Raw genomic sequence first — 25,808 nt, forward strand, 5'->3', positions numbered from 1 at the left:
ATACTGGACCATCTGCCTTACAGCCCTGTCCTGGCATCAAGTGGTTCCCATCTCTTTTCCGCCATAGAATAAGCACCTGGCTGGACAGAGATTCACAACTGACGGTGAAGTTCAGCAAGCCGCCATGTCCCGGCTTCAGGCGCTTGACACCGATTTCTTCTATGCCGGGATAGATTCCTTGGTGTACCAATGGAATAAACGCTAATACAACTATGGGGACTACAGTATGTGGAAAAATAATCTGTACCAAGGCCATACTACCGATTAAACATATATGTAATAGTTGAATAAATGTACGCAATGAGAGGTCTTGTTGTTACCTTATTAATTGAACCATGCTCATATACAGTAGATGGAGCCTCGCTAATCATGGCTCTTTCTGTGCGTGGGCGCGCATATCTCCACGTCCGTGATGCGTACGCGCCCCATTCACTAGAATGGGAGCGTTTCTGTGCACTCTCAGCGGGGCTAGGCGGACGGATCGCCTAGTCACGCCAGGAGTTTATGTATGCAATGTAGCTGCACTAGACAAGTGCGGAGCCATCTGTACATAAAAATGTTTTACTGTATATATTTGATGACACCTCTGCATCCATCATGATTCAGTGCAAGGGGGGGGGGGGTTGGGATTGAAATGCCGGTGGTCAGAATAACGACCGCGGCATCCCGATCTTCAGAATCCCGACGGGGGAAGTTAAGTATACTGCCTCCCCGCAGCCTAATTTATTATTAACAGTTTCTTATACAGCGCAGCAAATTCAGCTGCGCTTTACAACGGGACACAATAAGACAAAACTGGGTAATCAAACAGTCATAGAGGTAGGAAGGTCCTGCTCGCAAGCTTACAATCTAACCCTAACCCTCCCCCCTGCGGCTTACCGGTCAGACGGTTCGGCACACGCTTGTCCCAGAATCCCGGCGCCGGGCTTGCGACCCTATTCGGGATGCTTGTGTCGGCATTCCGAGTGGGGTCGGGATTTCAACTGCTGGGATCCCAACCGGATCCCGTGTAAGGTACTGTGTCAAATATAGAGAGAGGTGTGTGTGTATACACACACACACACACACACACACACACTTAGATACGTACATACACACACACACTAGCTGAATACCCGTGCTTCGCTACGGGATGAGGATGGTAAATTAGAATTATAGTTGTTTGTTAATTTACGTTGGTTGGAGATCTAGTATATAGGCATATCTTGCTTCCCTGACCCACTTTGTGTAGTGGCCGGTCCCCTTTTTGGTCCCCCAAGGAACCCTGCTCTTCCCATTATACAACGCTCAGTCTGTGGCTTCTTGCTGCCTCCATTCCCCTCCTCACATCATGTCAGTGCCCCTGTGAAATGATAGATTTATTTACAGTTTCTTATATAGCGCAGCACGTTATGTATCTCCTGATATACTCTGTACTGCTGGGTGACCCTTGTCAAAGTCAGAAAAATATCACGCTATACATAGCCATATTTGCACCTCATGCGTGTCCCCGCTGCGAGTGCATGGGCTCTCCCGTGCGTGCGCATACTCGCTGTTGCGTGCACCCGCAGGCGCACGGTATGCGCATTTACGGTAAAGTTTATGTGCGTCTAGCGGGCGACTCGTTCGTAACATATTTTAACTATATAATGTATTTTGTAGATTATGGTCCCTTTGATAGAACCTGAAAGTTTAGTTAATGTAGCATGTTCATAGACAAAGAGATCCCTCTTTGTTTGATACGAAGGGTCAGACAGAGGTTATACAGTGGTGTTTAGTATCCATCGGAAGAGTATTTAATTAGCAATATTCCGGTGTTGGTTGGAAGCAGATTAATCGCTCGTGCGAATAGTTATGGACATAAGAAGTTTATGGACATTTGCTATTATTTGCACTTTATTATCCATGCGGCGGGAAACCTAGTTTCCCACCCACCTGAGCAGTTGGAAATAGTCACAGCCCACCTGTATGAATCAACCTATGACCTTTTGTTATAATGCTAAGACGAATTCCTGTGTCCAATGAACAATAAGAATATAGGGACCATTGTACTGTATTATGTGTAGTGTATAAAAGGACAAGCCGACCTGGGCCAGCTCTCTATTCTCTTCAACGGTTCTCACCACTGATAATCGGGAGCTGGATATCCAGAGGCGCATGCGATTGTTTCCCTTGAGCGTAAGTTTCTCCGCAACCATATTGCCTTTATTGTTATTGTGAGCCATATCTCTCTCTCTCTTCTCCTCTTTCTCTCTCTTTCTCTTAAGTGTTATTGTACTGCTATTGTATTTCATGTGTAGTTTTCTGGTTAGGTAGTCAATGTTATTTTGGTAGTGTATGACTTGTATTGTATTATTCTTTTGCAAATAGAACGTTCATATAAGGTGTTAGAACCTAATACCGGTATCTGTGTATTTATTATATTTCTAAGTATTCTCAGAGCGTCGGAGACGCTCGTACAGCTTTCAAGTTAATAAGGTTACACTGTGTTACATTTACACCCTATCACTGCACCAAGGTTTATTGCATAAATACATTGTTTATGGTATAGTTATAAAGGTTTAACATTGTGAGCATCAGCGCCGCTTGTGATCTCCTCGTGGTCCCAAGCGTCCGCTACGCTAGTAGCATATCATTGTTAGTCGGCAGCCTATAGCGTGCCCGCCTGTGATCTCTTGGCCGTGAGCGAACGTGACGCTCGAGCGTCTCGACTACGGCTAAGCGATTGTTACGCAACGTGCGTACCCTTACGGTATACCATATGCCAATAGCGTACTGTGTTCTTTCACCTTTTAGAGGGTTTTAAGTAAGATAAATATTAGGTTTTATCACCCTGCTACTTCCAATATATAACTCTCAGTATGTGGGTTCGTGCTACCTCCATTCCCCTTCTGACATCATGTCACCGCCCCTGTCACATGCAGCCCTGTCCTGCCTGACATATCATGCATCTCCTAATATACTCTGTGCTGCTGGGGACCCTGCTCCTCCCACTATATAACTCTCAGCGTGTGGCTACCTGCTACCTCGATTCTCCTCCTTACATCTTGTCCTGTTGTCACTGACATATCATGCGTGTCCTGATATAGTCTGTGTTGCTGTCCCACCCCTAGGGGTGTCTTACCCCCACAGTGTTTGTTCCCAGATTGTAAGTCATACGTGTACCAAGTTTGCTGTAAATTGCTCCAGGCATTCCAGAGTTATGCTGTCTGCTTAAATACTCTGTGCTGCTGCTGTCTCGCCCCTGGGGGTGCTAGGGGTGTGTTACCCCCACAGTGTTTGTTCCCGGATTGTAAGTCATATGTGTACAAACTTGTTGTAAATTGCTGCAGACATTCCGGAGTTATGCTGGAACATACATGTACGTACGTACGTACGTACGTACATATCCATTTTTGGCGATTTCCGTGGATGGACAGTGACACTTGTAAAACTGGTTCTTAGCAAGCACCTGGGACCTAAGGAGAAGCTACCTGCCAAGTTTCAAGATTGTAGAAAATAAATTAGTTATATACAGGCCATATGAGTAATTCACATATAGCTCTGTAAACGGGCAACAGTGCACCCTGTGCCGGACTCTCCCCCTATACCAGCGACATCATGTCATCATGCCAAAGGGGCGGGGCCCTAGCATTGGGAGATAAAGCACAGCCTGGAGCACCCTAATGATGCTCCACAGGCTGCCTGCATGTAGTGTGACTCAGAAGCGCTAGGTGGCGCTGCTGTAGAGCTACTGACTGCAGGGTGTCTTTCCAGCACCCGGCAAGCCACAAACAGGTGCGTTGGGGCAGCAACAGTGCTACCCCCAGGACCCTGTACAGCGGCATGGCTCGCACACATCTAGTTGTGGTCCTGTTTACGTACACCTAGCCCTTTCACAAGGATGAGGAGTTGTATGTGGAAAAATAAGAATTTACTCACCGGTAATTCTATTTCTCGTAGTCCGTAGTGGATGCTGGGTACTCCGTAAGGACCATGGGGAATAGACGGGCTCCGCAGGAGACTGGGCACTCTAAAAGAAAGATTAGGTCCTATCTGGTGTGCACTGGCTCCTCCCTCTATGCCCCTCCTCCAGACCTCAGTTAGGGAAACTGTGCCCGGAAGAGCTGACACTACAAGGAAAGGATTTGGAATCCAGGGTAAGACTCATACCAGCCACACCAATCACACCGTACAACTCGTGATAACTATACCCAGTTAACAGTATGAATAACAACTGAGCCTCACTGAACAGATGGCTCATAACAATAACCCTTTAGTTAAGCAATAACTATATACAAGTATTGCAGACAATCCGCACTTGGGACGGGCTCCCAGCATCCACTACGGACTACAAGAAATAGAATTACCGGTGAGTAAATTCTTATTTTCTCTGACGTCCTAGTGGATGCTGGGTACTCCGTAAGGACCATGGGGATTATACCAAAGCTCCCAAACGGGCGGGATAGTGCGGATGACTCTGCAGCACCGAATGAGCAAACTCAAGGTCCTCCTCAGCCAGGGTATCAAACTTGTAGAATTTTGCAAACGTGTTTGATCCCGACCAGGTAGCAGCTCGGCAAAGTTGTAAAGCCGAGACCCCTCGGGCAGCCGCCCAAGAAGAGCCCACCTTCCTCGTGGAATGGGCTTTGACTGATTTAGGATGCGGCAGTCCAGCCGCAGAATGTGCAAGTTGAATCGTGCAACAGATCCAGCGAGCAATAGTCTGCTTAGAAGCAGGAGCACCCAGCTTGTTGGGTGCATGCAGGATAAACAGCGAGTCAGTTTTTCTGACTCTAGCCGTCCTGGAAACATAGATTTTCAGGGCCCGGACTACGTCCAGCAACTTGGAAGCCTCCAAGTCCTGAGTAGCCGCAGGCACCACAATAGGTTGGTTCAAATGAAACGCTGATACCACCTTAGGGAGAAATTGGGGACGAGTCCTCAATTCTGCCCTGTCCATATGGAAGATCAGATAGGGGCTTTTACATGACAAAGCCGCCAATTCTGACACACGCCTAGCCGAAGCCAAGGCCAAAAGCATGACCACTTTCCACGTGAGATATTTCAACTCCACGGTCTGAAGTGGCTCAAACCAATGTGATTTTAGGAAATCCAACACAACGTTGAGATCCCAAGGTGCCACTGGGGGCACAAAAGGGGGCTGAATATGCAGCACACCCTTAACAAACGTCTGAACTTCAGGCAGTGAAGCCAGTTCTTTCTGAAAGAAAATAGACAGGGCCGAAATCTGGACTTTAATGGATCCCAATTTTAGGCCCATAGTCACTCCTGACTGTAGGAAGTGCAGAAATCGACCCAGCTGAAATTCTTCTGTTGGGGCCTTCATAGCCTCACACCAAGCAACATATTTTCGCCATATGCGGTGATAATGTTTTGCTGTCACATCCTAACTAGCTTTTATCAGCGTAGGAATGACTTCAACCGGAATGCCCTTTTCCATCAGGATCCGGCGTTCAACCGCCATGGCGTCAAACGCAGCCGCGGTAAGTCTTGGAACAGACAGGGCCCCTGCTGTAGCAGGTCCTGTCTGAGAGGCAGAGGCCAAGGGTCCTCTGAGATCATTTCTTGCAGTTCCGGGTACCAAGTCCTTCTTGGCCAATCCGGAACGACGAGAATAGTTCTTACTCCTCTCTTTCTTATTATCCTCAGTACCTTTGGTATGAGAGGAAGAGGAGGGAACACATAAACCGACTGGTACACCCACGGTGTCACTAGAGCGTCCACAGCTATCGCCTGAGGGTCCCTTGACCTGGCGCAATATCTTTTTAGCTTTTTGTTGAGGCGGGACGCCATCATGTCCACCTGTGGCCTTTCCCAACGATTTACAATCAGCTGGAAGACTTCTGGATGAAGTCCCCACTCTCCCGGGTGGAGGTCGTGCCTGCTGAGGAAGTCTGCTTCCCAGTTGTCCACTCCCGGAATGAACACTGCTGACAGTGCTATCACGTGATTTTCCGCCCATCGGAGAATCCTTGTGGCTTCTGCCATCGCCATCCTGCTTCTTGTGCCGCCCTGTCGGTTTACATGGGCGACCACCGTGATGTTGTCTGACTGAATCAGCACCGGCTGGTTTTGAAGCAGGGGTCTTGCCTGACTTAGGGCATTGTAAATGGCCCTTAGTTCCAGAATATTTATGTGTAGGGAAGCTTCCTGACTCGACCATTGTCCTTGGAAGTTTCTTCCCCGAGTGACTGCCCCCCAACCTCGGAGGCTTGCATCCGTGGTCACCAGGACCCAGTCCTGTATGCCGAATCTGCGGCCCTCGAGTAGATGAGCACTCTGCAGCCACCACAGCAGAGACACCCTGGCCCTCGGGGACAGGGTGATCAGCCGATGCATCTGAAGATGCGATCCGGACCACTTGTCTAACAGATCCCACTGAAAGATCCGTGCATGGAATCTGCCGAATGGAATTGCCTCGTAAGAAGCTACCATCTTTCCCAGGACTCGCGTGCAGTGATGCACCGACACCTGGTTTGGTTTTAGGAGGTCCCTGACCAGAGATGACAACTCCTTGGCCTTCTCCTCCGGGAGAAACCCCTTCTTCTGTTCTGTGTCCAGAATCATACCCAGGAACAGCAGACGCGTCGTAGGAACCAGCTGCGACTTCGGGATATTCAGAATCCAGCCGTGCTGTTGTAGCACTTCCTGAGATAGTGCTACTCCGACCAACAACTGCTCCCTGGACCTCGCCTTTATAAGGAGATCGTCCAAGTACGGGATAATTATAACTCCCTTCTTTCGAAGGAGTATCATCATTTCGTCCATTACTTTGGTAAATACCCTCGGTGCTGTGGACAGACCAAACGGCAACGTCTGGAATTGGTAATGGCAGTCCTGTACCACAAAACGGAGGTACACCTGGTGAGGTGGGTAAATGGGGACATGTAGGTAAGCATCCTTGATGTCCAGTGATACCATGTAATCCCCCTCTTCCAGGCTTGCAATAACCGCCCTGAGCGATTCCATTTTGAACTTGAACTTCCTTATATAAGTGTTCAAGGATTTCAAATTTAGAATGGGTCTCACCGAACCGTCTGGTTTCGGTACCACAAACATTGTGGAATAGTAACCCCGTCCTTGTTGAAGGAGGGGAACTTTTATTATCACCTGCTGGAGGTACAGCTTGTGAATTGCCGCCAGTACTACCTCCCTGTCCTGGGGAGTAGCTGGCAAGGCTGATTTGAGGTAACGGCGAGGGGGAGACGTCTCGAATTCCAGCTTGTATCCCTGAGATACCACTTGTAGAACCCAGAGATCCACCCGTGAGCGAACCCACTGGTCGCTGAAATTCCGGAGACTGGCCCCCACCGCACCTGGCTCCACCAGTGGAGCCCCAGCGTCATGCGGTGGACTTAGTGGAAGCAGGGGAGGATTTTTGTTCTTGGGAACTGGCTGTATGGTGCAGCTTTTTCCCTCTACCCCTGCCTCTGGGCAGAAAGGACGCGCCTTTAACCCGCTTGCCTTTCTGGGGCCGAAAGGACTGTACCTGATAATACGGTGCTTTCTTAGGCTGTGAGGGAACCTGAGGTAAAAATGTCGACTTCCCAGCTGTTGCTGTGGAAACGAGGTCCGAGAGACCATCCCCAAACAATTCCTCACCCTTGTAAAGGCAAAACCTCCATGTGCCTTTTAGAATCCGCATCACCTGTCCACTGCCGAGTCCATAATACTCTCCTGGCAGAAATGGACATTGCATTAATTCTAGATGCCAGCCGGCAAATATCCCTCTGTGCATCTCTCATATATAAGACGACGTCTTTAATATGCTCTATGGTTAGCAAAATCGTATCCCTGTCGAGGGTATCAATATTTTCCGACAGGGTATCGGACCAAGCTGCTGCAGCACTACACATCCAAGCTGAAGCAATTGCAGGTCTCAGTATAGTACCCGAGTGTTTATATACAGACTTCAGGATAGCCTCCTGCTTTCTATCCGCAGGCTCCTTTAAGGCGGCCGTATCCTGAGACGGCAGTGCCACCTTTTCTCTAACGTCCTAAGTGGATGCTGGGGACTCCGTAAGGACCATGGGGATAGCGGCTCTGCAGGAGACTGGGCACATCTAAAGAAAGCTTTAGGACTATCTGGTGTGCACTGGCTCCTCCCCCCATGACCCTCCTCCAAGCCTCAGTTAGATCTCTGTGCCCGAACGAGAAGGGTGCACACTAGGGGCTCTCCTGAGCTTCTTAGTGAAAGTTTTAGATTAGGTTTTTTATTTTCAGTGAGACATGCTGGCAACAGGCTCACTGCATCGAGGGACTAAGGGGAGAAGAAGCGAACTCACCTGCGTGCAGAGTGGATTGGGCTTCTTAGGCTACTGGACATTAGCTCCAGAGGGACGATCACAGGCCCAGCTTGGATGGGTCCCAGAGCCGCGCCGCCGGCCCCATTACAGAGCCAGAAGGCAGAAGAGGTCCGGAAAATCGGCGGCAGAAGACGTCCTGTCTTCAACAAGGTAGCGCACAGCACTGCAGCTGTGCGCCATTGCTCTCAGCACACTTCACACTTCGGTCACTGAGGGTGCAGGGCGCTGGGGGGGGGGGGGGGCGCGCCCTGAGACGCAATAAAAACACCTTGGATGGCAAAAAAATGCATCACATATAGCTCCTGGGCTATATGGATGCATTTAACCCCTGCCAGAATCCATAAAAAAGCAGGAGAAAAGTCCGCGAAAAAGGGGCGGAGCCTATCTCCTCAGCACACTGGCGCCATTTTCCCTCACAGCTCCGTTGGAGGGAAGCTCCCTGTCTCTCCCCTGCAGTCACTACACTACAGAAAGGGTTAAAAAAAGAGAGGGGGGCACTAATTAGGCGCAGTATTAACTATACAGCAGCTATAAGGGGAAAAACACTTATATAAGGTTATCCCTGTATATATATAGCGCTCTGGTGTGTGCTGGCAAACTCTCCCTCTGTCTCCCCAAAGGGCTAGTGGGGTCCTGTCCTCTATCAGAGCATTCCCTGTGTGTGTGCTGTATGTCGGTACTTTTGTGTCGACATGTAGGAGGAGAAAAATGATGGAGACGGAGCAGATTGCCTGTAATAGTGATGTCACCCCCTAGGGGGTCGACACCTGAGTGGATGAACTGTTGGAAGGAATTACGTGACAGTGTCAGCTCTGTATAAAAGACAGTGGTTGACATGAGACAGCCGGCTACTCAGCTTGTGCCTGTCCAGACGTCTCATAGGCCGTCAGGGGCTCTAAAGCGCCCGTTACCTCAGATGGCAGATATAGACGCCGACACGGATACTGACTCCAGTGTCGACGGTGAAGAGACGAATGTGACTTCCAGTAGGGCCACACGTTACATGATTGAGGCAATGAAAAATGTTTTACACATTTCTGATAATACGAGTACCACCAAAAAAGGGGTATTATGTTCGGTGAGGAAAAACTACCTGTAGTTTTCCTGAATCTGAGAAATTAAATGAGGTGTGTGATGATGCGTGGGTTTCCCCCGATAACAACTGATAATTTCTAAAATGTTATTGGCATTATATCCTTTCCCGCCAGAGGTTAGGGTGCGTTGGGAAACACCCCCTAGGGTGGATAAAGCGCTCACACGCTTGTAAGGGCTCTACCTTCGCCTGAGATGGCCGCCCTTAAGGATCCTGCTGATAGAAAGCAGGAGGGTATCCTAAAAGGTATTTACACACATACTGGTGTTATACTGCGACCAGCAATCGCCTCAGCCTGGATGTGCAGTGCTGGGTTGGCGTGGTCGGATTCCCTGACTGAAAATATTGATACCCTAGATAGGGACAGTATATTTTGCCTATAGAGCATTTAAAAGATGCATTTCTATATATGCGTGATGCACAGCGGAATATTTGCCGACTGGCATCAAGTCTAAGCGCGTTGTCCATTTCTACCAGTAGAGGGTTATGGACACGTCAGTGGTCAGGTGATGCGTATTCCAAACGGCATTTGGAAGTATTGCTTTATTAAGGGGAGGAGTTATTTGGGGTCGGTCTTTCAGACCTGGTGGCCACGGCAACAGCTGGGAATTCCACGTTTGTACCCCAGGTCGCCTCTCAACATGAGAAGACGCCGTATTATCAGGCGCAGTCTTTTCGTGGACAAGCGGGCAAAAGGTTCCTCATTTCTGCCCCGTGACAGAGGGAGAGGAAAAAGGCTGCAGAAATCAGCCAGTTCCCAGGAACAGAAACCCTCTCCCGCCTCTCCAAGCCCTCAGTATACGCTGGGGCTTTACAAGCAGAATTAGGCACGGTGGGGGGCCCGTCTCAATGAATTTCAGCGCGCAGTGGGCTCACTCGCAAGTAGACCCCTGGATCCTTCAGGTGATATCTCAGGGGTACAAATTAGAATTCGAGACGTCTCCCCCTCGCCGTTTCCAAAAGTCGGCTTTACCGATGTCTCCTTCTGACAGGGAGACAGTTTTGGAAGCCATTCACAAGCTGTATTCCCAGCAGGTGATAATCAAGATACCCCTACTGCAACAGGGAACGGGGTATTATTCCACACTGTTGTGGTACCGAAGCCGGACGGCTCGGTGAGACCGATTCTAAATCTAAAATCTTTGAACACTTACGTACAGAGGTTCAAATTCAAGATTGAGTCACTCAGAGCAGTGATTGCGAACCTGGAAGAAGGGGACTACATGATGTCTCGGGACATCAAGGATGCTTACCTTCATGTCAAAATTTACCCTTCTCACCAAGGGTACCTCAGGTTTATGGTACAGAACTGTCACTATCAGTTCAGACGCTGCCGTATGGATGGTACACGGCACCCCGGGTCTTTACCAAGGTAATGGCCGAAATGATGATATTCCTTCGAAGGAAGTGAATTTTAGTTATCCCTTCCTTGGACAATTCCCTGATAAGGGTAAGATCCAGGGAACAGTTGGAGGTCGGTGTAGCACTATCTCAGGTAGTGTTGCGGCAGCACGATTGGATTCTCAATATTCCAAAATCGCACCTGGTTCCGTCGACGTGTCTTCTGTTCCTAGGGATGATCCTGGACACAGTCCAGAAAAAGGTGTTTCTCCCGGAGGAGAAAGCCAGGGAGTTATCCGAGCTAGTCAGGAACCTCCTAAAACCGAGCCAAGTCTCAGTGCATCAATGCACAAGGGTTCTGGGTAAAAATAAGAATTTACTTACCGATAATTCTATTTCTCGGAGTCCGTAGTGGATGCTGGGGTTCCTGAAAGGACCATGGGGAATAGCGGCTCCGCAGGAGACAGGGCACAAAAAAGTAAAGCTTTACTAGGTCAGGTGGTGTGCACTGGCTCCTCCCCCTATGACCCTCCTCCAGACTCCAGTTAGGTACTGTGCCCGGACGAGCATACACAATAAGGGAGGCATTTTGAATCCCGGGTAAGACTCATACCAGCCACACCAATCACACCGTACAACTTGTGATCTAAACCCAGTTAACAGTATGACAACAGAAAGGGCCTCTTAAAGATGGCTCCTTAACAATAACCCGAATTAGTTAACAATAACTATGTACAAGTATTGCAGATAATCCGCACTTGGGATGGGCGCCCAGCATCCACTACGGACTCCGAGAAATAGAATTATCGGTAAGTAAATTCTTATTTTCTCTATCGTCCTAAGTGGATGCTGGGGTTCCTGAAAGGACCATGGGGATTATACCAAAGCTCCCAAACGGGCGGGAGAGTGCGGATGACTCTGCAGCACCGAATGAGAGAACTCCAGGTCCTCCTTTGCCAGGGTATCAAATTTGTAAAATTTTACAAACGTGTTCTCCCCCGACCACGTAGCTGCTCGGCAGAGTTGTAATGCCGAGACCCCTCGGGCAGCCGCCCAAGATGAGCCCACCTTCCTTGTGGAGTGGGCTTTTACAGTTTTAGGCTGTGGCAGGCCTGCCACAGAATGTGCAAGTTGAATTGTGTTACAAATCCAACGAGCAATCGACTGCTTAGAAGCAGGTGCGCCCAACTTGTTGGGTGCATACAATATAAACAGCGAGTCAGATTTTCTGACTCCAGCCGTCCTTGCAATGTATATTTTTAAGGCTCTGACAACGTCCAACAACTTGGAGTCCTCCAAGTCGCTAGTGGCCGCAGGCACCACAATAGGTTGGTTCAGATGAAATGCTGATACCACTTTAGGGAGAAAATGCGGACGAGTCCGCAGTTCTGCCCTATCCGAATGGAAGATTAGATAAGGACTTTTATAAGATAAAGCCGCCAATTCAGATACTCTCCTGGCAGAGGCCAGGGCTAGTAACATAGTCACTTTCAATGTGAGATATTTCAAATCCACCTTTTTCAATGGTTCAAACCAATGGGATTTGAGGAAATCTAAAACTACATTTAGATCCCACGGTGCCACCGGAGGCACCACAGGAGGCTGTATATGCAGTACTCCCTTGACAAAAGTCTGGACCTCAGGGACAGAGGCCAATTCTTTTTGGAAGAATATTGACAGGGCCGAAATTTGAACCTTAATGGATCCCAATTTGAGACCCATAGATAATCCTGATTGCAGGAAATGTAGGAAACGACCCAGTTGGAATTCCTCCGTCGGAACCCTCCGATCCTCGCACCACGCTACATATTTTCGCCAAATGCGGTGATAATGTTTCACGGTGACTTCCTTCCGTGCCTTAATCAAGGTAAGAATGACTTCTTCTGGAATGCCTTTCCCTTTTAGGATCTGGCGTTCAACCGCCATGCCGTCAAACGCAGCCGCGGTAAGTCTTGAAAAAGACAGGGACCCTGCTGTAGCAGGTCCCTTCTCAGAGGTAGAGGCCACGGTTCGTCCGTGAGCATCTCTTGAAGTTCCGGATACCAAGTCCTTCTCGGCCAATCCGGAACCACTAGTATTGTTCTTACTCTTCTTTGCCGTATGATCTTCAATACCTTTGGTATGAGCGGCAGAGGAGGAAACACATACACTGACTGGTACACCCAAGGAGTTACCAGTGCGTCCACAGCTATTGCCTGTGGATCTCTTGACCTGGCGCAATATTTGTCCAGTTTCTTGTTGAGGCGAGACGCCATCATGTCTACAATTGGTCTTTCCCAACGGTCTATTAACATGTTGAAGACTTCTGGATGTAGACCCCACTCTCCCGGATGAAGATCGTGTCTGCTGAGGAAGTCTGCTTCCCAGTTGTCCACGCCCGGGATGAACACTGCTGACAGTGCTATCACGTGATTCTCCGCCCAGCGAAGAATCTTGGCAGCTTCTGCCATTGCACTCCTGCTTCTTGTGCCGCCCTGCCTGTTTACATGGGCGACCGCCGTGATGTTGTCCGACTGAATCAACACCGGCTTTCCTTGCAGGAGAAGTTCCGCCTGGCTTAGAGCATTGTAGATTGCTCTTAGTTCCAGAATGTTTATGTGAAGAGACTTTTCCAGACTCGTCCATACTCCCTGGAAGTTTCTTCCTTGTGTGACTGCTCCCCAGCCTCTCAGGCTGGCGTCCGTGGTCACCAGGATCCAATCCTGAATGCCGAATCTGCGGCCTTCTAATAGGTGAGCCTTCTGCAACCACCACAGAAGTGACACCCTTGTCTTTGGTGACAGGGTTATTCGCAGGTGCATCTGCAGATGCGACCCTGACCATTTGTCCAACAGATCCCTTTGGAATATTCTTGCATGGAATCTGCCGAATGGAATTGCTTCGTAAGAAGCCACCATTTTTCCCAGGACTCTTGTGCATTGATGTACTGACACTTTTCCTGGTTTTAGGAGGTTCCTGACCAGATCGGATAACTCCTTGGCTTTTTCCTCTGGAAGGAAAACCTTTTTCTGAACCGTGTCCAGAATCATTCCTAGGAACAGCAGACGAGTTGTCGGGATTAAATGGGATTTTGGAATATTCAGAATCCACCCGTGTTGTCTTAGCACCTCTTGAGATAGTGCTAAAGCTGTCTCCAGCTGTTCTCTGGACCTTGCCCTTATTAGGAGATCGTCCAAGTATGGGATAACTAATACGCCTTTTCTTCGAAGAAGAATCATCATCTCGGCCATTACCTTGGTAAAGACCCGAGGCGCCGTGGACAATCCGAACGGCAGCGTCTGAAACTGATAGTGACAGTTTTGAACAATGAACCTGAGGTACCCCTGGTGTGCGGGGTAAATCGGAACGTGTAGATACGCATCCTTGATGTCCAAGGATACCATAAAGTCCCCTTCTTCCAGGTTCGCTATCACTGCTCTGAGTGACTCCATCTTGAACTTGAACTTTTTTATGTAGAGGTTCAAGGACTTCAGATTTAGAATAGGCCTTACCGAGCCATCCGGCTTCGGTACCACAAATAGAGTGGAATAATACCCCTTTCCTTGTTGTAATAGGGGTACTTTGACTATCACCTGCTGAGCGTACAGCTTGTGAATGGCTTCCAACACCCTCTCCCTTTCGGAAGAGACGGTTGGTAAGGCAGACTTCAGGAAACGATGAGGAGGATCCGTCTCTAATTCCAACCTGTACCCCTGAGATATTATCTGCAGGATCCAGGGGTCTACCTGCGAGTGAGCCCACTGCGCGCTGTAATTTTTGAGACGGCCCCCCACTGTCCCCGAGTCCGCTTGAGAGGCCCCAGCGTCATGCTGAGGTTTTTGCAGGAGCCGGGGAGGGCTTCTGTTCCTGGGAAGGAGCTGCCTGTTGGTGTCTCTTCCCTCTTCCTCTGCCTCGTGGCAGGTACGACAAGCCCTTTGCTCTCTTATTTTTGTAGGAGCGAAAAGGCTGCGGTTGAAAGGTCGGTGCCTTTCTCTGTTGGGGAGTGACTTGAGGTAAAAAAGTGGATTTCCCGGCAGTAGCCGTGGCCACCAAGTCTGATAGACCAACTCCAAATAACTCCTCCCCTTTATACGGCAAAACCTCCATGTGACGTTTTGAATCCGCATCGCCTGTCCACTGTCGTGTCCATAAGGCTCTTCTGGCTGAAATGGACATAGCACTCACCCGAGATGCCAGTGTGCAAATATCCCTCTGTGCATCACGCATATAGATAAATGCATCCTTTATTTGTTCTAACGACAGTAAAACATTGTCCCTATCTAGGGTATCAATATTTTCAATCAGGGATTCTGACCAAACTACTCCAGCACTGCACATCCAGGCAGTTGCTATAGCTGGTCGTAGTATAACACCTGCATGTGTGTATATATTCTTTTGAATAACTTCCATCTTTCTATCTGATGGATCCTTAAGTGCGGCCGTCTCAGGAGAGGGTAACGCCACTTGTTTGGATAAGCGTGTGAGCGCCTTGTCCACCTTAGGGGGTGTTTCCCAGCGCGCCCTAACCTCTGGCGGGAAAGGGTATAATGCCAATAACTTTTTTGAAATTATCAACTTTTTATCAGGAGCAACCCACGCTTCATCACACACGTCATTTAATTCTTCTGATTCAGGAAAAACTGTTTGTAGTTTTTTCACACCATACATAATACCCTGTTTTACGGTATCTGTAGTATCAGCTAAATGTAACGTCTCCTTCATTGCCAAAATCATATAACGTGTGGCCCTACTGGAAAATACGTTTGAATTTCTACCGTCGTCACTGGAATCAGTGCCCGTGTCTGGGTCTGTGTCGACCGACTGAGGCAAAGGGCGTTTTACAGCCCCTGACGGTGTTTGAGGCGCCTGGACAGGCATTAATTGATTGTCCGGCCGCCTCATGTCCTCAACTGACTGTTTAAGGGAAGATAAACCATCACGTAATTCCACAAATAAAGGCATCCATTCTGGTGTCGACCCCCTGGGGGGTGACATCTGCATATTTGGCAATTGCTCCGCCTCCACACCAATATCGTCCTCATACATGTCGACACCACGTACCGACACACACCGCAAACTCACAGGGAATGCTCTAATGAAGACAGGACCCACTAGCCCTTTTGGGGAGACAGAGGGAGAGTCTGCCAGCACACACCACAAAGCGCTATATATACAAGGGATATCCTTATATTAAGTGCTCCCTTATAGCTGCTTTAATATATATATATATATATAGCCATTAATGTGCCCCCCCTCTCTGTTTTACCCTGTTTCTGTAGTGCAGTGCAGGGGAGAGACCTGGGAGCCGTTCTGACCAGCGGAGCTGTGACAGAAAATGGCGCCGTGTGCTGAGGAGATAGGCCCCGCCCCTTTTTCGGCGGGTTCTTCTCCCGCTATTTTTCCAGTCAGGCAGGGGTTAAATATCTCCATATAGCCCCTATGGGCTATATGTGAGGTATTTTTAGCCTTGTATAAGGTTTATATTTGCCTCTCAGAGCGCCCCCCCCCAGCGCTCTGCACCCTCAGTGACTGCCCAGTGAAGTGTGCTGAGAGGAAAATGGCGCACAGCTGCAGTGCTGTGCGCTACCTTATGAAGACTGAGGAGTCTTCAGCCGCCGGTTTCCGGACCTCTTCACGCTTCAGCATCTGCAAGGGGGTCGGCGGCGCGGCTCCGGGACCGGACTCCACGGCTGGGCCTGTGTTCGATCCCTCTGGAGCTAATGGTGTCCAGTAGCCAAGCAGCAAATCCACTCTGCATGCAGGTGAGTTTACTACTTTCCCCCTAAGTCCCACGTTGCAGTGATCCTGTTGCCAGCAGGACTCACTGTAAAGAAAAAAACCTAAACTAAACTTTCTCTAAGCAGCTCTTTAGGAGAGCCACCTAGATTGCACCCTTCTCGTTCGGGCACAAAATCTAACTGGAGTCTGGAGGAGGGTCATAGGGGGAGGAGCCAGTGCACACCACCTGACCTAGTAAAGCTTTACTTTTTTGTGCCCTGTCTCCTGCGGAGCCGCTATTCCCCATGGTCCTTTCAGGAACCCCAGCATCCACTTAGGACGATAGAGAAATGGTGGCTTCCTACGAAGCAATCCCATTCGGCAGATTCCACGCAAGAACTTTCCAGTGGGACCTGCTGGACAAATGGTCCGGATCGCATCTTCAGATGCATCAGCGGATAACCCTGTCACCAAGGACAAGGGTGTCCCTCCTGTGGTGGTTGCAGAGTGCTCATCTTCTAGAGGGCCGCAGATTAGGCATTCAGGACTGGGTCCTGGTGACCACGGATGCCAGCCTGCGAGGCTGGGGAGCAGTCACACAGGGAAGGAATATCCAGGGCTTATGGTCAAGCCTGGAGACATCACTTCACATAAATATCCTGAAGCTAAGGGACATTTACAATGCTCTAAGCTTAGCAAGACCTCTGCTTCAAGGTCAGCCGGTGTTGATCCAGTCGGACAACATCACGGCAGTCACCCACGTAAACAGACAGGGTGGCACAAGAAGCAGGAGGGCAATGGCAGAAGCTGCAAGGATTCTTCGCTGGGCGGAAAATCATGTGATAGCACTGTCAGCAGTATTCATTCCGGGAGTGGACAACTGGGAAGCAGACTTCCTCAGCACGACCTCCACCCGGGAGAGCACTGGGGACTTCACCCAGAAGTCTTCCACATGATTAAAAAAGGTATTGCGCCAGGTCCAGGGACCCTCAGGCAATAAGCTGTAGACGCTCTGGTAACACCGTGGGTGTACCAGTCAGGGTATGTGTTCCCTCCTCTGCCTCTCATACCCAAGGTACTGAGATTGATAAGATGGAGAGGAGTAAGCACTATATTCGTGGTTCCGGATTGGCCAAGAAGGACTTGGTAACCGGAACTTCAAGAGATGCTCACGGAGGATCCGTGGCCTCTACCTCTAAGAAGGGACCTGCTCCAGCAAGGACCCTGTCTGTTCCAAGACTTACCGCGGCTGCGTTTGACGGCATGGCGGTTGAACGCCGGATCCTGAAGGAAAAAAGGCATTCCGGATGAAGTCATCCCTATCCTGATCAAAGCCAGGAAGGATGTAACCGCAAAAACATTATCACCGCAATTGGCGAAAATATGTTGCGTGGTGCGAGGCCAGTAAGGCCCGACGGAGGAAATTCAACTGGGTCGATTCCTACATTTCCTGCAAACAGGAGTGTCTATGGGCCTGAAATTGGGGTCCATTAAGGTTCAAATTTCGGCCCTGTCAATTTTCTTCCAAAAAGAACTAGCTTCAGTCCCTGAAGTTCAGACGTTTGTAAAAGGGGTACTGCATATACAGCCTCCTTTTGTGCCTCCAGTGGCACTTTGGGATCTCAATGTAGTTTTGGGTTCCAAAAGTCACATTGGTTTGAACCACTTAAATCTGGGGAGTTAAAATATCTCACATGGAAAGTGGTCATGCTGTTGGCCCTGGCCTGGGCCAGGCGCGTGTCAGAATTGGCGGCTTTATCCTGAAAAAGCCCTTATCTGATTTTCCATTCGGACAGGGCGGAATTGAGGACTCGTCCTCAGTTTCTCCCCAAGGTGGTTTCAGCGTCTCACCTGAACCAACCTATTGGTGGTGCCTGCGGCTACTAGGGACTTGGAGGCCTCCAAGTTGCTAGACGTTGTCAGTGCCCTGAAAATATATGTTCCCAGGACGGCTGGAGTCAGGAAATCTGACTCGCTGTTTATCCTGTGTGCACCCAACAAGCTGGGTGCTCCTGCTTCTAAGCAGACTATTGCTCGTTGGATTTGTAGTACAATTCAGCTTGCACATTCTGTGGCAGGCCTGCCACAGCCAAAAATCTGTAAATGCCCACTCCACAAGGAAGGTGGGCTCATCTTGGGCGGCTGCCCGAGGGGTCTCGGCTTTACAACTTTGCCGAGCAGCTACTTGGTCAGGAGCAAATACGTTTGTAAAATTCTACAAAATTGATATCCTGGCTGAGGAGGACCTGGAGTTCTCTCATTTGGTGCTGCAGAGTCATCCGCACTCTCCCGCCCGTTTGGGAGCTTTGGTATAATCCCCATGGTCCTTACGGAGTCCCCAGCATCCACTTAGGACGTTAGAGAAAATAAGAATTTACTTACCGATAATTCTATTTCTCATAGTCCGTAGTGGATGCTGGGCGCCCATCCCAAGTGCGGATTGTCTGCAATACTTGTACATAGTTATTGTTACAAAAATCGGGTTATTATTGTTGTGAGCCATCTTTCAGAGGCTCCTCTGTTATCATGCTGTTAACTGGGTTCAGATCACAGGTTATACGGTGTGATTGGTGTGGCTGGTATGAGTCTTACCCGGGATTCAAAATCCTTCCTTATTGTGTACGCTCGTCCGGGCACAGTATCCTAACTGAGGCTTGGAGGAGGGTCATGGGGGGAGGAGCCAGTGCACACCAGATAGTCCTAAAGCTTTCTTTAGATGTGCCCAGTCTCCTGCAGAGCCGCTATCCCCATGGTCCTTACGGAGTCCCCAGCATCCACTACGGACTATGAGAAATAGAATTATCGGTAAGTAAATTCTTATTTTTTGACAAGCGTGTGAGCGCCTTATCCACCCTCGGGGATGTCTCCCAACGTAACCTGTCCTCTGGCGGGAAAGGGTACGCCATCAGTAACTTTTTAGAAATCACTAGTTTCTTATCGGGGGAAGCCCACGCTTCTTCACACACTTCATTCAACTCATCTGATGGGGGGAAAAATAAGAATTTACTTACCGATAATTCTATTTCTCATAGTCCGTAGTGGATCCTGGGAACTCCGTAAGGACCATGGGGAATAGCGGCTCCGCAGGAGACTGGGCACAAAAGTAAAAGCTTTATGACTAGCTGGTGTGCACTGGCTCCTCCCCCTATGACCCTCCTCCAAGCCTCAGTTAGGATACTGTGCCCGGACGAGCGTACATAATAAGGAAGGATCTTGAATCCCGGGTAAGACTCATACCAGCCACACCAATCACACCGTACAACTTGTGATCTGAACCCAGTTAACAGTATGATAAACGTAGGAGCCTCTGAAAAGATGGCTCGCAACAATAAACAACCCGATTTTTGTAACAATAACTATATACAAGTATTGCAGACAATCCGCACTTGGGATGGGCGCCCAGCATCCACTACGGACTATGAGAAATAGAATTATCGGTAAATAAATTCTTATTTTCTCTGACGTCCTAGTGGATGCTGGGAACTCCGTAAGGACCATGGGGATTATACCAAAGCTCCCAAACGGGCGGGAGAGTGCGGATGACTCTGCAGCACCAAATGAGAGAACTCCAGGTCCTCCTCAGCCAGGGTATCGAATTTGTAAAATTTAGCAAACGTGTTTGCCCCTGACCAAGTAGCTGCTCGGCAAAGTTGTAAAGCCGAGACCCCTCGGGCAGCTGCCCAAGATGAGCCCACCTTCCTTGTGGAATGGGCTTTTACAGATTTTGGCTGTGGCAGGCCTGCCACAGAATGTGCAAGCTGAATCGTACTACAAATCCAACGAGCAATCGTCTGCTTAGAAGCAAGAGCACCCAGCTTGTTGGGTGCATACAGGATAAACAGCGAGTCAGATTTTCTGACTCCAGCCGTCCTGGAAACATATTTTCAGGGCCCTGACTACGTCCAGCAACTTGGAGTCCTCCAAGTCCCTAGTAGCCGCAGGCACCACAATAGGCTGGTTCATGTGAAACGCTGAAACCACCTTAGGGAGAAATTGAGGGCGAGTCCTCAGTTCTGCCCTGTCTGAATGAAAAATTAGGTAAGGGCTTTTATATGATAAAGCCGCCAATTCTGAGACACGCCTGGCTGAAGCCAGGGCTAACAGCATGACCACTTTCCATGTGAGATATTTTAATTCCACAGTGGTGAGTGGTTCAAACCAATGTGACTTTAGGAGACTCAACACTACATTGAGATCCCAAGGTGCCACTGGAGGCACAAAAGGAGGCTGTATATGCAGTACCCCTTTGACAAACGTCTGAACTTCAGGCACTGAAGCCAGTTCTTTTTGGAAGAATATTGACAGGGCCGAAATTTGAACCTTAATGGACCCTAATTTTAGGCCCATAGATAGTCCTGTTTGCAGGAAATGCAGGAAACGACCCAGTTGAAATTCCTCTGTAGGGGCCTTCTTGGCCTCACACCACGCAACATATTTTCGCCAAATGCGGTGATAATGATTCGCGGTTACATCCTTCCTGGCCTTGATCAGGGTAGGGAGGACTTCATCTGGAATGCCTTTTTCCTTCAGGATCCGGCGTTCAACCTCCATGCCGTCAAACGCAGCCGCGGTAAGTCTTGGAATAGACGAGGTCCCTGCTGGAGCAGGTCCTTTCTTAGAGGTAGAGGCCACGGGTCCTCCGTGAGCATCTCTTGAAGTTCCGGGTACCAAGTCCTCCTTGGCCAATCCGGAGCCACGAGTATAGTTCTTACTCCTCTCCTTCTTATGATTCTCAATACTTTGGGTATGAGAGGCAGAGGAGGGAACACATACACTGACTGGTACACCCACGGTGTTACCAGAGCGTCCACCGCTATCGCCTGAGGGTCCCTTAACCTGGCGCAATATCTGTCTAGTTTCTTGTTGAGACGAGACGCCATCATGTCCACCTTTGGTTTTTCCCAACGGTTTACAATCACGTGGAAGACTTCTGGGTGAAGTCCCCACTCCCCCGGGTGGAGGTCGTGTCTGCTGAGGAAGTCTGCTTCCCAGTTGTCCACTCCCGGAATGAACACCGCTGACAGTGCTGTCACATAATTTTCCGCCCAGCGAAGAATTCTTGCAGCTTCTGCCATTGCCCTCCTGCTTCTTGTGCCGCCCTGTCTGTTTACGTGGGCGACTGCCGTGATGTTGTCCGATTGGATCAATACCGACTGACCCTGAAGCAGAGGCCTTGCTTGACTTAGGGCATTGTAAATTGCCCTTAGTTCCAGGATATTTATGTGAAGAGACGTTTCCATGCTTGACCACAAGCCCTGGAAATTTCTTCCCTGTGTGACTGCTCCCCAGCCTCTCAGGCTGGCATCCGTGGTCACCAGAATCCAGTCCTGAATGCCGAATCTGCGGCCCTCTAGAAGATGAGCACTCTGCAACCACCACAGGAGAGACACCCTTGTCCTTGGAGATAGGGTTATCCGCTGATGCATCTGAAGATGCGATCCGGACCATTTGTCCAGCAGATCCCACTGAAAAGTTCTTGCATGGAATCTTCCGAATGGAATCGCTTCGTAAGAAGCCACCATCTTTCCCAGGACCCTTGTGCATTGATGCACTGACACTTGTCCTGGTTTCAGGAGGTTCCTGACTAGCTCGGATAACTCCCTGGCCTTCTCCTCCGGGAGAAACACCTTTTTCTGGACTGTGTCCAGAATCATCCCTAGGAACAGTAGACGTGTTGTTGGAATCAGCTGCGATTTTGGAATATTTAGAATCCACCCGTGCTGACGTAGCACTACCTGAGATAGTGCTACTCCGACCTCTAACTGTTCCCTGGACCTTGCCCTTATCAGGAGATCGTCCAAGTAAGGGATAATTAAGACGCCTTTTCTTCGAAGAAGAATCATCATTTCGGCCATTACCTTGGTAAAGACCCGTGGTGCCGTGGACAATCCAAACGGCAGCGTCTGAAACGGATAATGACAGTTTTGTACCACAAACCTGAGGTACCCTTGGTGAGAAGGGTAGATTGGGACATGGAGATAAGCATCTTTGATGTCCAGAGACACCATATAGTCCCCTTCTTCCAGGTTCGCTATCACTGCTCTGAGTGACTCCATCTTGAATTTGAACCTTTTTATGTAAGTGTTCAATGATTTCAGATTTAAAATCGGTCTCACCGAGCCGTCCGGCTTTGGTACCACAAACAGCGTGGAGTAATACCCCTTTCCCTGTTGTAGGAGGGGTACCTTGATTATCACCTGCTGGGAATACAGCTTGTGAATAGCTTCCAATACTGCCTCCCTGTCGGAGGGAGACGTTGGTAGAGCAGACTTCAGGAACCGGCGAGGGGGGAGACGTCTCGAATTCCAATTTGTACCCCTGTGATACTACCTGCAGGATCCAGGGGTCCACTTGCGAGTGAGCCCACTGCGCGTTGAAATTTTTGAGACGGGCCCCCACCGTGCCCGAGTCCGCTTGTAAAGCCCCAGCGTCATGCTGAAGACTTGGCAGAAGCGGGGGAGGGCTTCTGATCCTGGGAAGAGGCTGCCTGCTGCAGTCTTTTTCCCCTTCCTCTGCCCCGGGGCAGAAATGAGTGGCCTTTTGCCCGCTTGCCCTTATGGGGACGAAAGGACTGAGTTTGAAAAGACGGTGTCTTTTTCTGCTGAGAGGTGACCTGGGGTAAAAAGGTGGATTTCCCAGCCGTCGCCGTGGCCACCAGGTTCGATAGACCGACCCCAAATAACTCCTCCCCTTTATACGGCAAAACTTCCATATGCTGTTTGGAATCCGCATCACCTGACCACTGTCGTGTCCATAAACTTCTTCTGGCAGAAATGGACAGCGCACTTACTCTTGATGCCAGGGTGCAAATATCCCTCTGTGCATCTCGCATATATAGTAATGCATCCTTTAAATGCTCTATAGTCAATAATATACTGTCCCTATCCAGGGTATCAATATTTTCAGTCAGGGAATCCGACCAAGCCACTCCAGCGCTGCACATCCAGCCTGAGGCGATTACTGGTCGTAGTATAACACCAGTATGTGTGTATATACCCTTTAGGATATTTTCCAGCTTTCTATCAGCTGGTTCCTTGAGGGCGGCCGTATCAGGAGACGGCAACGCCACTTGTTTTGATAAGCGTGTGAGCGCCTTATCTACCCTAGGGGGTGTTTCCCAACGCGCCCTAACCTCTGGCGGGAAAGGGTATAATGCCAATAATTTATTAGAAATCAGCAGTTTTTTATCGGGGGAAACCCACGCTTTGTCACACACCTCATTTAATTCATCTGATTCAGGAAAAACTATGGGTAGTTTTTTTTCACACCCCACATAATACCCCTTTTTGTGGTACTTGTAGTATCAGAAATGTTCAAAGCCTCCTTCATTGCCGTGATCATGTAACGTGTGGCCCTACTGGACATTACGTTTGTCTCGTCACCGTCGACGCTGGAGTCAGTATCTGTGTCTGGGTCTGTGTCGACCATCTGAGGTAACGGGCGCTTTAGAGCCCCTGACGGTGTTTGAGACGCCTGGACAGGCACTAACTGATTTGCCGGCTGTCTCATGTCGTCAACAGTTTTTTGCAAAGTGCTGACACTGTCATGTAATTCCTTCCATACGACCATCCAGTCAGGTGTCGACTCCCTAGGGGGTGACATCACTATTACAGGCAATTGCTCCGCCTCCACATCATTTTCCTCCTCATACATGTCGACACAATCGTACCGACACACAGCACACACACACACAGGGAATGCTCTGATACAGGACAGGACCCCACGAGCCCTTTGGGGAGACAGAGGGAGAGTTTGCCAGCACACACCAGAGCGCTATATATATATATATATATATATATATATATATATATATATATATATATATATATATATATATATATATATATATATATATACACACACACAGGGATAACCTTATATAAGTGTTTCTCCCTTCTATAGCTGCTGTATTTGTATTATCTGCCAATTAGTGCCCCCCCTCTCTTGTTTTACCCTGATTCTGTAGCAGGACTGCAGGGGAGAGTCAGGGAGCCGTCCTTCCAGCGGGGCTGTGAGGGAAAATGGCGCTTGTGTGCTGAGGAGATAGGCTCCGCCCCCTTTTCGGCGGCCTTTTCTCCCGCTTTTTTTAGGAAAACTGGCAGGGGTTAAATGTATCCATATAGCCCAGGAGCTATATGTGATGCATTTCTTTAGCCATATAAGGTTTAAAACGTGTTTTATTGCGTCTCAGGGCGCTCCCCCCCAGCGCCCTGCACCCTCAGTGACCGGAGTGTGAAGTGTGCTGAGAGCAATGGCGCACAGCTGCAGTGCTGTGAGCTACTTATTGAAGACAGGAACGTCTTCTGCCGCCGATTTTTCCGGACCTCTTCGCTCTTCTGGCTCTGTAAGGGGGCCGGCGGCGCGGCTCCGGGACCCATCCAAGCTGAGCCTGTGATCGTCCCTCTGGAGCTAATGTCCAGTAGCCAAGAAGCCCAATCCACTCTGCATGCAGGTGAGTTCGCTTCTTCTCCCCTTAGTCCCACGATGCAGTGAGCCTGTTGCCAGCAGGTCTCACTGAAAATAAAAAACCTATTTAAACTTTTACTCTAAGCAGCTCAGGAGAGTTACCTAGCATGCACCCTTCTCGGCCGGGCACAAAAATCTAACTGAGGCTTGGAGGAGGGTCATAGGGGGAGGAGCCAGTGCACACCAGCTAGTCATAAAGCTTTTACTTTTGTGCCCAGTCTCCTGCGGAGCCGCTATTCCCCATGGTCCTTACGGAGTTCCCAGCATCCACTAGGACGTCAGAGAAACCACTGGTTGCTTTTTCTCCCCAAACATAATACCCTTTTTAGTGGTACCTGGGTTAATGTCAGAAATGTGCAACACATTTTTCATTGCCGTAATCATGCAACGGATGGCCCTAGTGGAATGTACATTAGTCTCGTCCTCGTCAACACTGGAGTCAGACTCTGTGTCGACATCTGTGTCTGCCATCTGAGGTAGCGGGCGTTTTTGAGCCCCTGATGGCCTTTGAGACGCCTGGGCAGGCACTGGCTGAGAAGCCGGCTGTCCCACAGCTGTTATGTCATCGAACCTTTTATGTAATGAGTTGACACGGTCGTGTAAAACCTTCCACATATCCATCCACTCTGGTGTCGACCCCGCAGGGGGTGACATCACATTTATCGGCACCTGCTCCGCCTCCACATAAGCCTCCTCATCAAACATGTCGACACAGCCGTACCGACACACACACAGGGAATGCTCTGACTGAGGACAGGACCCCACAAAGTCCTTTGGGGAGACAGAGAGAGAGTATGCCAGCACACACCACAGCGCTATATAATCAGGGATTTACACTAACACAAAGTGATTTTTCCCCTATAGCTGCTTTACATATACAGTTTGCGCCTAAATTTACTGCCCCCCCCCCCCCCTCTCTTTTT

At 49.3% G+C, this 25,808-nt stretch overlaps 1 protein-coding gene across 2 annotated transcripts in view; it reads right to left on the minus strand.

Annotated features, from left to right (window-relative positions):
* The window catches only part of ACADL (acyl-CoA dehydrogenase long chain), a 54,821-nt gene that overhangs the window by 21,035 nt on the left and 7,978 nt on the right, over positions 1-25,808 (minus strand). The window lies entirely within an intron of this gene.

The sequence above is a fragment of the Pseudophryne corroboree genome, chromosome 7 (assembly GCF_028390025.1).
Source record: "Pseudophryne corroboree isolate aPseCor3 chromosome 7, aPseCor3.hap2, whole genome shotgun sequence".
In the NCBI taxonomy this organism is placed as follows: Eukaryota; Metazoa; Chordata; class Amphibia; order Anura; family Myobatrachidae; genus Pseudophryne; species Pseudophryne corroboree.